At 44.8% G+C, this 14,934-nt stretch overlaps 1 protein-coding gene across 4 annotated transcripts in view; it reads right to left on the bottom strand.

Annotated features, from left to right (window-relative positions):
- The window catches only part of VRK1 (VRK serine/threonine kinase 1), a 79,878-nt gene extending 73,199 nt beyond the window's left edge, over positions 1-6,679 (bottom strand). For all 4 annotated transcript variants that reach the window (XM_079126554.1, XM_079126552.1, XM_079126553.1 and 1 more), the window contains exon 1: positions 6,566-6,679. The gene's annotated coding sequence lies outside the window, so the exon portion shown is untranslated. The remainder of the gene's footprint in view (positions 1-6,565) is intronic.
- Positions 6,680-14,934: the final 8,255 nt, after the last annotated feature.

The following is a 14,934-nucleotide window of genomic DNA, read 5'->3' on the forward strand; positions in this document are numbered from 1 at the left end:
TCCTTAAACTGCCCCCACCCCTCATTCACGATTGCCCCAGTTATTTTCTCTAGGACATGTCTTTGCTCATGCTATTTTCTGATGTTTTCCCACTTTTTTCAAGGTTCAAGTCATGTCATACCTTCAGAAATCTGTATTCACGTTTACTTAATTGCTCATTCATTTCCTCCTGGCTTCACGTTGGTGCTTAGTTTACAATGTATGGCCAACTGATTTTTTTTTTTTTTATCAAGGTTTAAAAAAAAATTAATGGAAAAGGTAGTCTTTTCAACAAATGGTTTTGGAATATCTGGACATCCACACACAAAAAGCACAAGGAACAAGAGCTAAACCTCATATCCTGTGCAAAAATTAACTCAAAATGGACCATAGATATAAAAATAACACATAAAATTATAAAACACAAGAAAACAAGTGAACATTCTCCTGTCCTAGGGTTAGGCAGAAAGTTCTGGGACATGATGGCACCAAAAACAATCCATATGCTGATAAACTGGAATTCATCAAAGTTTAAAAACCTTTGTGCTATGAAAGACATCATGAGAATGAAAATACACGCCAGAGACTGAAAGAATACATTTACAAATAATATATTTAGCAGAGGATTATCCAAAACATACAAAGTTCTAAACACAGCAATAAGAAATAAACCAATTACAAAATGGGGGAAAAAAAAAAGAAACTTGAACAGAGAAGTCAAAGAAAATATAAACAGCAAATAAACACATGACAATTAGCCATTAGAGAAGTGCAAATGAAAGCCTTGGTGACTGCTACACACACACACACACACACACACACACACACAAAATACAATCAATAATGAACAATGACATATTACAGTAATGACAGGACTGTAAAATGATGCAGCTATGCTGGAAGACTGGCAGTTCCTTAAGTTAAACATACACTAACCACAGAACCCAACAGTTGCAGAGCTGGGCATTTATCCTAGAAAAATGATGATTTACAGTCACACAAAAACCTGTACATAAATGTTCACAGAAGCTTTATTTGTAATCACCTAAAACTACAAATAATCCTTCATCCTTCAATGAGAAAGATGGTAGTCCTGTAATGGACATATTACAATTATCAAAACAATGATCACAGCTAGGAAACCAACCTTGCTATAGTATTAGTAATCAGATTATTCATCCAAGTTTCATTTTTAGATTCTTTGTGTGTATGGTCCTATGACCTTTTATCCTCTGTATATATTCATGTAACCACCACCACAATCAGAACACAGGACTTTTCTATCATTCCAAAGAAATTCAGGAAAAACCCAAATGAACATTGATCTGTTCTTCATTTTTATGTTATCATTTTTGTAAATACTATATAAATGTAATTGCTGGTCTCCACGAGAGGCAGGCACTTTTAGGAACTAGTTCCTGTACTTATGGAAGGTGGGAGCTGCTGCCCCATTAAAGGTTATTAACACACCTTCAAAGTTCTTTTTCTTTTGGTTTCCGTTAAGGTTCTTTGGGAGAAACTTATAAGGAACCAGCCAAAATCACCCAGTCACTAACTCATTTGTAGGTAACCTAAACTTTTCTCATTATAACACCAAGTTCTCTACCCAGAGGAAATCCTGATGGCCATTTTTTTTTTTTTTTTTTTTTTGAACATGTGATTACCACCTCCAGTGACCATGCTCAGGAATGTGCTTATCTCTATATGTAAGGATGAATCTTTCCTATATGAACAAGTTTCTCCAATAAAAACCCCTGGCTTTCTTTGTTCAGAGAAAACACTAACTTTGTAAACAAACTCCACTGCTTACCTTACTTACAGCAAGAAATACACCCCTCTCTTCCTCTCTATCTCCTGGTTGATTATTGGCCTTGCATTCACCAAGTGGTGAACTCACTGCATTCTGCTACAGAATCACATATAACCTTTTGAGATTGGTTCTTCCACTTTTTTTTCCTTCCCTCGAGCCTATAAACTCCATCCAAACCACGGTATCTATCAACAGATCATTTCTTTTTATTGATGAGTGGTGTTCTGCTGTATGGTTATGCCACATTTTATTTAACTATTCACCCACTGAAGGACAAACATGGGCTGTTTCTGGTTTGGGGCTATTATGAATAAAGTTGCTATGAGTGGTCCTGTGCAGGTTTTTGTATAAATACAAGTTTTTAATTTCTCCAGAAAAATGCCCTGCAGTACACCTGCTAGATCATATGTTAAGAGTAAGGCTAACTTTTTGAGAAACCACCATTCTAATTTCCAGAATGGCTACACCTGTACAATTAGATTCCCATGTTACACACGAGAGGTAATTTGAGAGACATGATTTCTAAAATGTTTTCCATAAGCCTGAAAACACTAGATCATCTTAAATTTTATAACCTCAAAGTCTTTTAAAAAGCAAATTTTAAACAATTTTTTCCTGATTCCCAAATACTCTTTATAACATCTAAAGGTAATTTTCATTTTATAATTTATAATCATATGTATATAAGAATCTATAAGTATATGTAAACTGTATATTGATAGCTATTGTTATATTAAATAGCAAACTGCAAAAAAAGAGAAGTAACATTTAAGCCCATAATAGAAATAGTAAAAGTTTCTTCTTCCAGCCTAAGACTAAAACTTCCACAGCATTTTCTAGTACTTAGTATTGTGAAATGTGATCCCAATGCATTAATATATGAACATCAAAAGATGATATATGTTTACATGTTCTGCTGATACCTGGCAAACAATTTGAGAAAAAACAACTTGAAACACAGTGTAGTTATCTTGGTTAGAAGATTTCTAACTTCATGGTTTGCTTTTTTACTTTTAGATAAAACTGACAATTATAAAATGCAGTCTGGGTTCTTAAAACGAGGAGATAAGTCTAGAGCAGACACAGTAGCTCACATGTGAAGAGTAGCTATACTGGCAGTCCACAAGGGGAAAATTAATGCACAGAAATAGATTATAAAACTTCAAAAAGGGTCTCATAATAGGATGGTGCTGCCCTCATCACTAATAATCTTCCAGTTCTTATTTTTAGTCCTTTGTGGAACCATTATGTTCCTGATACTGAGGTATATTAAGATAGTTTCCTTCCAATGTAAGTATATGTACTTTAAAGATATATAACAGAACATTCTTGAATCTCAAACTAATTAAACTTTGCAATTTAATTACAACTTCCATCTATTATAAATTCCCACATAATGCACAACTTACTGATAAACATTTTAGTATAAAATGTTTTTGTTGGTGTTTTTGTTTTTGTTTTTTGGTACTGGGGATTGAACCCAGGGGTACTTAAACACTAAGCCATATTCCTGACCCTCTTTTTGTATTTTATTTTGAGACAGGGTCTCACTGAGTTGCTTAGAGCTTCTCCAGGTTGCTGAGGCTGGCTTTGAACCCACAATCCAACTGCCTCAGTCTCCTAAGCTACTGGGATTACAGGCATGAGCCCCCCGGCCTGGCCTAAGATATGTTTAATAGTTATCCCAAAATATGGCAGTAAGAATGTTTGTCTTGAACTTCGAAATCCTACAATACTGATTCTCATTCTTTAGGCTCAAACCCATGAAGAAATAGGAGTTATTTCAAGGACACATCAAAATGCAAAGACAGTCATGTGCCACAATAACATTTCAGTCAACAGACTGCATAGAAGAAGCAGTCCTGGAAGACTGCATCACCTAGTGACATGGTAGCAGTTTATATCAATACTTTCTGAGAATGTTCACCCATCACCTAATGATGCACTTCTCATTTCTCAAATCATGTCTCTGTTGGGCAGTGAGTCATGACTGTATTTACCTGAACACCAAATAAAAAATATGGTTCACAATGAGAATTTTTCAAAGTTGACAAAGAGGTGCCATGGCTAATAAAATTCTTAACAAACTTCTTGAGAATGTTAGTAAAAGTAGTTTCTTGTCATCAGTATTTATTGACGAATATTAAAAACCTAATACTTTGTACGGATTAGGGAGGATACTTCATGCCTCTATAGGTTTTTTTTTTTTTTTAACTGTTGCATATATGTCATCCAGAACAAGGATGTATTTGAACTTGAGCACAAAGATTTAAAGCAACATTGGGAGAGATGGAGCAAGAGTAATTGGGAAAGCGCATGAAAGTACTTCAAAACAACAACCTTAGAATATGAAGCACTTAAATCATTATTCAGGAGCCAAGGTGGGGCAGGATCCAGTGGCACAACCCTCTTCGCCTCTTTGCAATGGCAAGTGGAAAGAGTCACAAACTTTGGTTGAAAAGGCCAAATATAGAGTACAAATACATCTTGGTTAGATCACCTAGCAAAATGCTTTGTGAGACATCATCTACAATCTTTCTAAATTAATCTAGCAGTCCTATAAAAATTCCACATTTTCTACATTTCACCAATACTGCATTTTTTCAGATGTGCCTTACACATTCACTGGCTTCTTGTATGCCAGATGCTAAATAACTAAAGTCAAAAAGAACAATTTACATTAATTTAAAACAAAGAAAACTTGCTTCAACAAAACAACAGGACAAGAACGGACTTTGCACCTAGTACAATTCCTGGCAAACAGGTAGGCACGTGATCTCTAATGAATAAATGAATCCACTTCTTCTCACTCTGAAAAATAACCTCAGAAAGTACATAAAACATGCACCAGTCTGAAAAATATTCTCTAGTCCTATTCAGTTACCAATCATTTTCAGAACCCATCAAGACCAATTTTCAGGAAAGCCTCGCTCATTCACACAAAGAAGCAGCATTTAATTCCCATTAGGCTCACTGCCTGATATGAGCAGATAAGAGCATTTGCACATTTGCATAAATTCAGGAGTCATCTTTCATTTGATGTAAGGTGAATTTCAAAGCTTTGCTTCATTTCCAAATGTTTTATTTTTTCAAATAAATATTTTAAAGTTTTATTTTTTTAATCAAAGTCCTATTCATAGTATATCTTATTAGGGATGCCGTAGAGAAAAAAAAGTTGTCAAAATTAAAATCTTGCTTTCCTTTCCTAGGCATCTGGGACAGTTACTTATTACTATTTCACATTAGTTCTCAAACTTAAAAAAAAGTTGGCCTGTTTCCTTTAGGAAATTTAATTTTAGGGTCTGTCAACATTTTGAAGCATTACTGTTATTTTTAAAATATACATTCACATACTGGAATAAAACTTAGCATAAGCTTTCCATATAACCATTTCCTGGGCACTTACTAACTTACTATATGCCAGGCTCTATGCTTAACACATTACTCCATTATCTCATTTGTTTAACAAATATCCTCCCATAATTTCTGCAGCATTGAGCATAACAAGAAGCCATTACACTATAAAACTGATATTGGTGCTGTTTACTGGTACTGTACTAAATTGACAGTAATGTCGAATACAAGTTTATTGTTATTAAATTCTACCTCTGCCTCTGAATCTGATCAGCAATGTTGAGATGCACAAATGCCATCTGTGGTAGCATCAACACAACAGAGAAAGCTATTATTAAGTGACTACAGTACTTAAGTCACATTCCCTTCTATAACATAGGTAAGCAGTCGAACATAATCTTATCTACCCAGAAATTTAATTCCAGTTAGTACATGCCATTTTGAATGGCAAAACATAACCTGCACAAAATGATTATGTAAAGAACCCTTGCTTCCTTCGGAAATTGTTTTAAAATTGTAGATGTATGCATGCTCAGCATGTCATAAAAAGTGCGATGCCTTTATTCTGAACTCTTAAAAATAAATGTTGCCCTACGTTGTTTTTCACTCCTTTCTGAATCTCAGACTCAACAGATGGGCAACTCCAGTCCAAAAAACACACACACATAATTAATGAGGCTCTTCAACAGTTCCCTAAATTTAACCACGACTCTCCCAGTGGCAAAACTGGTATTTCCAAGTAGTTTCAAGATGGGATGGGGGTGGAAGAGGCCATACAAAGAAAACCAGAAACGGGTGACTTTAAAGAAAAGATGTTAAAAAAGGAAAGAAAAAAAAGAATGGGCGGCCTCAAACTAGCGTCCGTCTCTGCGACTCGGTCCCAAGACGACTGTGCCGGGAGGAGGACGAGCGGCCCTGAACACAGCCGCAGCAGTCGAGGGCGGCACCGTGCGCGAGGCCGCAGGCGGACCGTCAGGGCCCCCGCCGAGTCCCCGTGGAAACCCGCGGGCGCGGCGCAGGGCGCGGAGCTGAGGCTGCGGCCGCGGGCCGGGGCGGACAGCCCCGCAGGCCGACTCTCCCGGCCGCTGGCCCCGCCTGGTTCGGGAAGGCCTCTCCGAACGCGCACGCCGGCGCCGCGCGGCCGTCCCGTTTCCCTTCCGGACGGGGCCGCGGCCTGGACCGCTCGGCCGGACGCGGCACCACCACGCACACAGGGCCGGGTCCTCAGCCGCCGGGCCCGGCAGCCCTGCAGGACTGAGTGCGCCCCGGGCGCTGGCGGACCCCAGGGAGGCCAGGAAGGCGCGGACGCCAGTGGCGGGTGAGGCAGCCGCCAAGGCCCGCGCCGCCACAGCCCGGCCGCCCGCCCCCGCGCCCCACCTCGGCGCGTGAGCCCTCGGACCGCGCCGCCCGAGGCTTCCCTACCCCGAACAGCAGACCCGTCGCCTTCAGTCTAGTACGAACTTCCCGCCGCTGTCGCCGACTCGCAACTCGGCGGCGACGCCGGCCCCTCCACACCCTGCAGTACGAAGCCTTCCCATTGGCTCTGGGCGACGGGGGAGGCGGGGCGATCAGAACGCGGCGGGGCGGGGCCGAGCTTTCCCCGCCTCCCCAGGCATGCCGGGAGCTGTGGTCCGCGCGCCCGCTGCACATTGGGAATTGGAGTCTTAGCGGCAAAGTAGGTCGCCATCCCTCTGGTCCCGAGGGCTTCTGGGAAGTGTGGTTCACAGCTACTGACTTCGACCTTCTGAAGAAATACTGGACCATCGCTGGTAGGAACCGAAGTCCGTACGGCGAGTATTCAGAGTGGCTTAGTTTATTAAGTGTATCGACAGAGGATTGGATGAAAAAGAAGCCTTATGCCCCCATTGGCTGAGTGTCTGCCCTGCATATTCGAATTTGCATTTGCCTGTCTGTGGAAGAAACCACGTGCAGTTCAAATCCTAGCTCTACCACCTTAGAGCTTTGCAACCTAAGAGAAGTTACTTAACCTCTGTGAGCCTTGGCTTTCTGTTTCTGTTAGGATTAAATGAGACAACGTACAGGCAATAATTTGCACTCGATTGGTGCTCAAGAAATATGAGAGCGTATTGGTATTATTCTGCTCACCTGTTGTCAGGTGTCTCAATTCTATCTTTCAAAGTGTGTTTCAGTGTATCCCTACCCTCTGCAAAATTTCGGCTGTAATTTTCTTATACAAGTTTGCCTTGTATTTATAATCACTTAGGTCTAAGTCTCCATCAGCCACAAGACAGCAGGTTTTTGCAGACCGGGGTGCTATTCTAGGTCAAAATCACAAGGCTAAAAGCAGAGGGAGATTTACAATGAAGCATGAGTTTCAAGACCTCTCTTTCATGGTACTTTCCAAAACCTTGGAAAGGACCTTAACGGTGTGTTTACATCACTTTGGGAGTTTTTTGGTATGATTGTCTTAAAGTGATCCCCCAAAATTGGGTGAACATCAGTCCCCACAAAACCTGGAATCACTGTCCTTTGGACAGCGCATTGCACTGCTGTCTTAACGTTTGCCCTCCAGATACCCTCACCTGCTCCAGATTCTCCCCTATCCTGCCCTCTTCCCCGAGCAGCTGCCCCCTACAAACCACTTCAAGGTCCCTGTGCTCCCTGGCTTCTGTTGGGGTCAGCCTCTGGGGAACCCCACAAAGGATTGGAAGGAAAGCTAAGGGTTGATTAAAGTGGGTGTTTCTCCTGGTTCCCTCCTGTCCAGGTCACCTCCAGTTGGCCTTAGCTAAAGGTCACTGCTCCCTGCTCACCTCACCTCCAGTTTGCAGTATCCTCCCTCCCTCTGAGCTTCAGATCTGAGGTGGTAACACTCTGACTTGCTAAGCCGCAGTCACTACTGCATCCTCGTGGTTCCCACCCCACACCTTTTTAAACAGTCCCATTGCAAATAAACTCTGCTCAACTGATCCTATTTCAAATGTGTCATCTGCTTTCTGTCAAGACCCTGACGGAAACACATGCAGAAGGTGGGCACTGGATGAATATTTGTCAACAAAGAGGTTTCAAGATTCACACATCTCGTGAGAGTGGAATCCCCCAGCAAGACTCTGTGGCCAGAATCCATTGAGTGAAAGACGTTCAGCGTGCATTCACACACACGCGCGCGCACACACACACACACACGTACGCACGCACGCACACACACACAGGCTAAGAAGATTTGGAATAGGATTTATCTGTTACAGTGCGACCACGTTCCCCTAACCTCACTGTAGACCTGCAGAAGAAAGGTCCACTGGGTTGACAATTGGCTGACCTAAAGCACAATTAAATCAGCCACAGTGAGTGGAGCATTCAAGGTGAGAATGGAATGTATTTCTTCTGGAGCTTATGGCTCTGGCACCTCAGTCGGTGGCTTACTACTCCACGATCCTTAAATGCAGCAAGTCCCAAGGCAGCTGCCAACACCTCCAACACCACCCACGCATACAGAGATGTCCTACCAGGGCAGAGCACAAAGGACCCCAGTCCAAGCTGCTATCACAGAGGAAGTGTGTCTGAAATGCTATAGGCAGGAACATAACTGTAGGACATAGGAGACCCTCAGCAAATTTTTTTGTGTGTTGATAGCTTTGTATCAAGATCAGGGTTAGGCAGAAGGTTGACCAGTCAGGAGGAGCTGAGGTTGGGCTTTTGGAATTGAGAATTGAACCAGGGAGGAGGGGTCATGAATATAATCCTGCCATATGTGCATAAATACCTGTACAGTCCAGGCTCAGCACTTACTGTGAGCCAGGAATTGGACTAACCCCCAGGGATACTGGTTTGACAAGTATGGAAGCAGGCCATGCTTTCTGTTAGGTGCTGTGTTTTTTCACATACATTAGCTTCCCAATTCCTAGAGGGAAGAAAATGTCTCAAAGAATTTAAACAATTCCAGGTCCTCTGCTTCTACTTCTAAGCATGTTTTTCATGGTCTCTATATACACAGCTTCGCATGCTACAAGAGGACAATTCTTGTAAATGAAACATTTCAGCACAGTGGTAGAGACTCGTACAGAACTCTGGCAGAGATAGATAGTGGGATTCCTGGCTAAGAAGTCACCTATGATGATGAGAGCGGCTCAGAAGAGGGCTAGGCACGTAAATAACAATCTCCCGGCTGCCCAGCAAGGGAAAGCCAAACCGAAAACCTATATGTGGAATCTGCATTGATTTGCCACTCAGTCAGGCCTGGAGGGGCCTCGTTTCATTCCTGGGAGCTTCCGTGACCCTGGCAGCCCCAGCACAAGGTCATGGAGAAGTAACATTGTATAAAGCACTATGGGAGAGAGACGGGGGGTTGATATGGTCTCTCCAGTGGCAGAAATTCAGTCTGTGAAGTTCGCACAGGGAAGAGGGTCATTACGAAGCAGCACGGCCCTGGCAGGCTGCCCAGTAGGTGCTGGTTCCACCTCTGAGTCAGTTCATGAGTCTTTGTCCTCGTTTTCATCTGTAGAATGGGAACAATCATCCTGGCCAGCCAGCAATTTGCCTCCTCAAACTGAGAAGAGCTTTGATCTATCTGGAGCAAAGTCATTAGGGCGTCCTTGTTCGTTGTATGCAGCTCAACAGCAATCCAGGAAATATTATCTTGGAGGGAGGAAGGAAATGAAAGAGGAGTGAGGAACAGATTGTGTTCAGGGGTCCCTGGCTCATACTGCCCCAACCCCTTTATTTTTGAGCATCTACCACATGCCTGGCATGGCATCCTGATATATTTATAATCCTGTGGGAAAGCCAGGCATGTCCACAAATTCTAGTAAGATTTTTATGAGAACCTATTACGATCTTGGGAAACTCTCATGTAACCCTGCAATATAGGTTAATATGACCCTGGTGTCCAGAGAAAGAGGCCAAGTTCCAGAGCAATGAATTGATCAGCTCGAGGTCACACTGTTAGGACCCAGTATACTGCCTGCCTGCTGTCGGTGCAGCTGGAAGTCAGTCACAACTGCTGATGCTGGAAAATGCGACGAGGTCAGAGCTAACTGGAAGCATGGGGACTCTGCAGTTCTGCAGTGTTCTAGCTAGTGTCCGCTAGCTCGGTCCTTCAGTGATCGACCCCCTGTATTAAATCCCCTTGGGCTTAAAATACCTACCATGGTTACTGTGTCCTGCAGTAAGCTTTGATACAGAGAGAAGTAGACCCAGATAAATGCATTCTCTCATCAATTCTAAGACACAGACTTTTCACATTTAAATCTCTCCAATCAGAATAAGTCCTGCAATCCATTGCCAATTGTAATTAGCAGTGGTTTTATAGCTTCTTATTAATAGCACAGAAAATAATGAGACTTTTGACACTGGCTGAACCCTTAGATCGGATGAGACCCTACGATACCTGGTGCTTGCAAAAATAGAAATTCTCTCCAGATTCTCTGCCCCCACTTCATTTCCGCTTCCCAGATGCTGGATCTGGTGCTCCCAAAGTCCCATGGGACCGTTCCTCCTTTATCCTGCTTCACACTATTTGAAGGTGAAAACAAACGTCCTTAGGGAACGAAGCAGGGTGGTGATGTGACGGGACCTGGGTTTCATGAATGAGGGAGACCTGAGTCTGGAGCCCCCCTCTGCCACTTAATTGCTGGGTGACCTCGTATAAATTACTAACCTTGCTGAAGCCCCCTCCTCATCCGTGAGTGAGAGCAGTTGCTGGGATGAAATGAGATAGCATATTCAAATCCTTGGCCTTGGTAGACACCCACTAAAGACGCCCTGTCCCCACCTCCTGTCCTCCTTCCGTGCTTGGTGGGATCCACTGCCCACATCACTCCATCTCCAGGAGCCACCCCGCAAGCAGCTGCCATCATTGATTGTCAGTGGCGAGACACAGACTCAAATCTAATATACATACGTGTTCATCTCCAGCTGCCAAGTTGCAAACTGGGAAAGGAAGGGGAGCTTTTTCAAACACAAAAGCAAACAGTCGCTTTTATTTTTGAAACCATCCAGCTCTTGTCATGTTTTGATTTCAGGGCTGCTCCAAGATTCTGGGACAAAAGGCACTATATATAAGCATTATTGTGAGACTCAAAGGGGCTCTGAGCAAAACAAAGTCCTTTTATTACAAGAGAATTGGAGAGACTTGTTGCCAAATATAGCTACCGTGTGGAAAATGTGTTTTTTTCCCGCACATGACCTCACCACTACCACGCTGTAGCTAGATCCGAACCCTACCAATAAACTCTAAGAAAATACTTTTAAATGATAACACATAACACATCTTTGCTGTCACTATGTGCCAGGCATGGTCCTCGGTGTCTTAGCTGGGGTCTCATTGGATCTGCCCAGCGTCACTGTGAGGCAAGGTACCACGACTAGCCCGTTTTACAGGTGAGGGAGTTGAGTCTTGGAGAACTTAAGCCACTTACCCAAGTGATACCACTAAGAAGGAGCGGAACCAGGACTTGAAATCAGCCCTATGATCTCAGAGATTGTGGTCCCCCTCTGTGTCAGAGGGAAGATGGGATTGCCTGGCCGAAGCGGGTGCGTGCTCCCTGATCTGCAGAAGCCCCCATCCGATCACAGGGCACTGTCGAGCCAGGGCCCCACAGTAGGTACCCAGCAGCCCGGGGTCGGAGGATCTTAGGGAGCCAAGGTTCTCCGGCGAGACGGGGCTCCAGGCTAGACTTTGTTGGGAGAGATCGCGTCTGCCTCCTGCTCCCTCGCCAGTGTCTTAGAGCCTGTGGTTTCCTCCCGGTTCAGGAAAGAAAGTCCCCAGTGGAGAAATGCCACAAGCAAAGATGGCAAAGGCACATTTGAAGAGAGAAGAGTGTGACATGCTATTGTGTCCCTAAGAAGGGCCCCACCCCAAAAGCCAGTCCCAGACAGAGCCGGAGACGGCCCCACCGGGGACACGTCTGCCGTGACTCGGAGCGTGAGGTTTCATCTGGAATCCTCACTCTGGGACAAGCTCTTCTGCAGGCGCTGACTCTACAGCGCACAGCTGGCTTGTGCCGCTCTCTGCCCCAATACCTCCGAACGCGACTGAGTTTAGACAGGCTTCGACCAGGCAACTCAATGACGGCACACGAGTAGGCCCTCATGCAGCCTGAGTAGTGCCTTCACGGGGAGACAGGGGCCCGTGGCTCGGTGGCAGCAACCTGCCTAGCACCGCAAGCACCTTGTGTGATTTGGGAGCGGGGACAAGAAGAGACTAGGGCACAGACCCACACTCAGAGTCAGGCACAGGAAGACACAGGAACAGAGGAACCAACCCAGTTGAAACCTTGATCTTGGACTTCAACCTCTAGCACTGGGAGGAAACAGCTCCTGTTTCAGGCCCCAGTCCGTGGTATTTTGTTATGGCGGCCCCAGCAAACCACATGCCAAAGCTCAGCTGCAAAGCTGCGGGGCTCCATCCTGGCAGTCCCACACCCCAGAGCTGGCTCCTCCTGCCTCTCCTGATGCCAGGCTCTGCTCCCGGCTCAGCGTCCATCTCGTCTCATGCTGACATTCGGCAGCTAGCTGTTTGTGAAGCAGGTCAGGAATCCTTTTTCTCTGTCACTTGGAGGGAAGGAAACTTCCATGAAGCAGAAAGTAGGAACCTAAGGAGAGATGTGAAAGAACTGCCGTTTAAACTGTTAAGTAAACTGACAAAATTCCTAGGAAAATAGCAAAAAGGGACAGGATGAAACTGTGTTGACTAGTAGCTGGAAAGGCCTTGAAGGGCGTTGGCTTGGTCAACCCTCCTCAGCAACCCTGGAAGGCAGGCACCACTAGGCAGCAGAAGAAATAGAGCACCGGTAGCCGTGGCTCTGGCTAGCACTGTGCTTTGTCCCCCAAGGTTCATGTGCTGGAAGTTTGTTCCCCGGTGTGGTGATGTGGAAAGGTGGTGGGCCCTCCAGGAAGTGGGCCTAGGTCAGCAAGGACATGTCCTGGAAGGGACTGAGGGAGTTCTTCTGGGACCCTGGGTTAGTTCTCAGCGAGAGTTCCTGTGGAGGAGGAAGCCTGGCCTCCTCCACTCCCTGGCCTCCTGTCTTGTAATTGGTCTCTTCTTCCCTCGCCTGCTCCCACCATTACGATATCATCTGCCATGAAGTGATACAGGCATCGGCATTCTTGGCCAGCACCATGCTGTTTGGACTTTCAGCCTCCAGAACTTTGAGCTAAATAGACTTCGTTTCTTTTTAAGTTACCCAGCCTCAGGTATTTTGTTATAGGAACAGAAAATGGATGAATACAGCTAGTTAGTGACAGAGTGGAATTTTATACCCAAGACTGATTCCAAAGCCCTGCTACCTCCACATTGCCTACTAAAACTGGGTAAGTGCACATTTTTCTCTCTCTTTCTTTCTGCACAAATGTCTCTGGCTAATACCATGAGAGAATGAATAATCAGCAAGTTGATAAATTGCACTCACTTCAAGCAAACAGGCCAATTTTTATTTTGCTTTATACAGGTACGTCTTGATTGCAGGCCGTTAGTGACCATTAATAAAAGAAACCCAGGCTGCGATTTACAGGTTTGTCTGCATTTCCCATGACTTGCATTTCACGCCACGGGACTGAGCTCAGCTGATATTCTCATGATCTAACACCTGGAACAGAGGTGGAAGACATGATTTAACTGAGGTAACATTTATCGTTGGGAATTTAAATATAAACCAAAAGATTGTGACCTTGATCATTCTTTCCCACAGATGTCATTGGTCCTAGATTAACACTGAGATAAATCTCAGGTGTTTTGAAAATCTGTTAAGCAGAAGAGGTCTGGGGATATATCATAGACTCTTTTGGTACCTCTGCTGGTTTGGCTGAAGTTTACTCATTTACTAGTAAATGAATATTTACTGAGCACCTACTATACCCCAGACTCAGGTCCAGGCCTTAGGATAGGGGTGAATAAGAAAAGCGTGCTGTACAGAAGAGGCCACACTCTGAGAGTGTACACAGACTGACAGTCATGGTACAGGGGGACAGTCACATGAGGAGGGCTGAAAGCGTCCACGAGGAAAAGTCCATTCCACACTACAGGGAAGCTATTGGAATAATGATGGAGGAGCCCATCTTCCCTTTATTTGTAGTCGTACAGGTAAAGTGTGACCAGGAGGAGCTTCTTCTGTGAGGAACAGGATGGGTGGAGTTAAGGAAGCCATTAGCTCTAGCGAGTCATCCCAGCAGGAACAGAAAATTCTGGGCAGTGAGCCACTCTGCACAGAAGTCACCTACTTAGGGAGATCTGGAACAGTCTCTCAATGATTGCCAGTTCCTGAAAGCCAGACACTGCGTCCAGTGGTTCAGCCAAGCCTGATCTTGCTAGTCGTAGATGGCTCTCCACATGGACCTCTGAGCCATAGCAATGTTGGACGGGTAGCATATACAGCGTGGATACTGTGGCAGAGGGAAGATTCACGTCCTGGTGGGACAGAGCGGTTGGCTACAGATTTCAGCACGACATGCAGAACAGCCCACAATTTAAAACTCACAGATTGTTTGCTTCTGAAATTTTCCACTCGCTATTTTCAGAAAATGGAAGCTCCGGTACCTGAAGCTCCAGACAGCTAAACCATGGGGAAGGGGACCTCCGCGTCCGTGTTGTCACTTCATCTCCTGACATACCTGACCCTCTCACACAGCTCCTCCACCCACAGTCCTCTAGTGAAGTCCCCAATAACCACGCGTCCCGGGTGGTAGTCCCCACGGCCAGCCCCCACCTTCTGGCCTCCTGGAGAAGTCACCACGGAGGGCCGTTCTTTTCTTCAAGCTCTTTCTTCTCCTGGCCTCTCTCTAACACCACTCTGCCCTGGTTCTCTTTCCCTCTCCGAAAGCTCCTTTGCAGTGTCTTT

The sequence above is a fragment of the Sciurus vulgaris genome (genome assembly GCF_902686455.1).
Source record: "Sciurus vulgaris genome assembly, chromosome: 2".
NCBI lineage: Eukaryota > Metazoa > Chordata > Mammalia > Rodentia > Sciuridae > Sciurus > Sciurus vulgaris.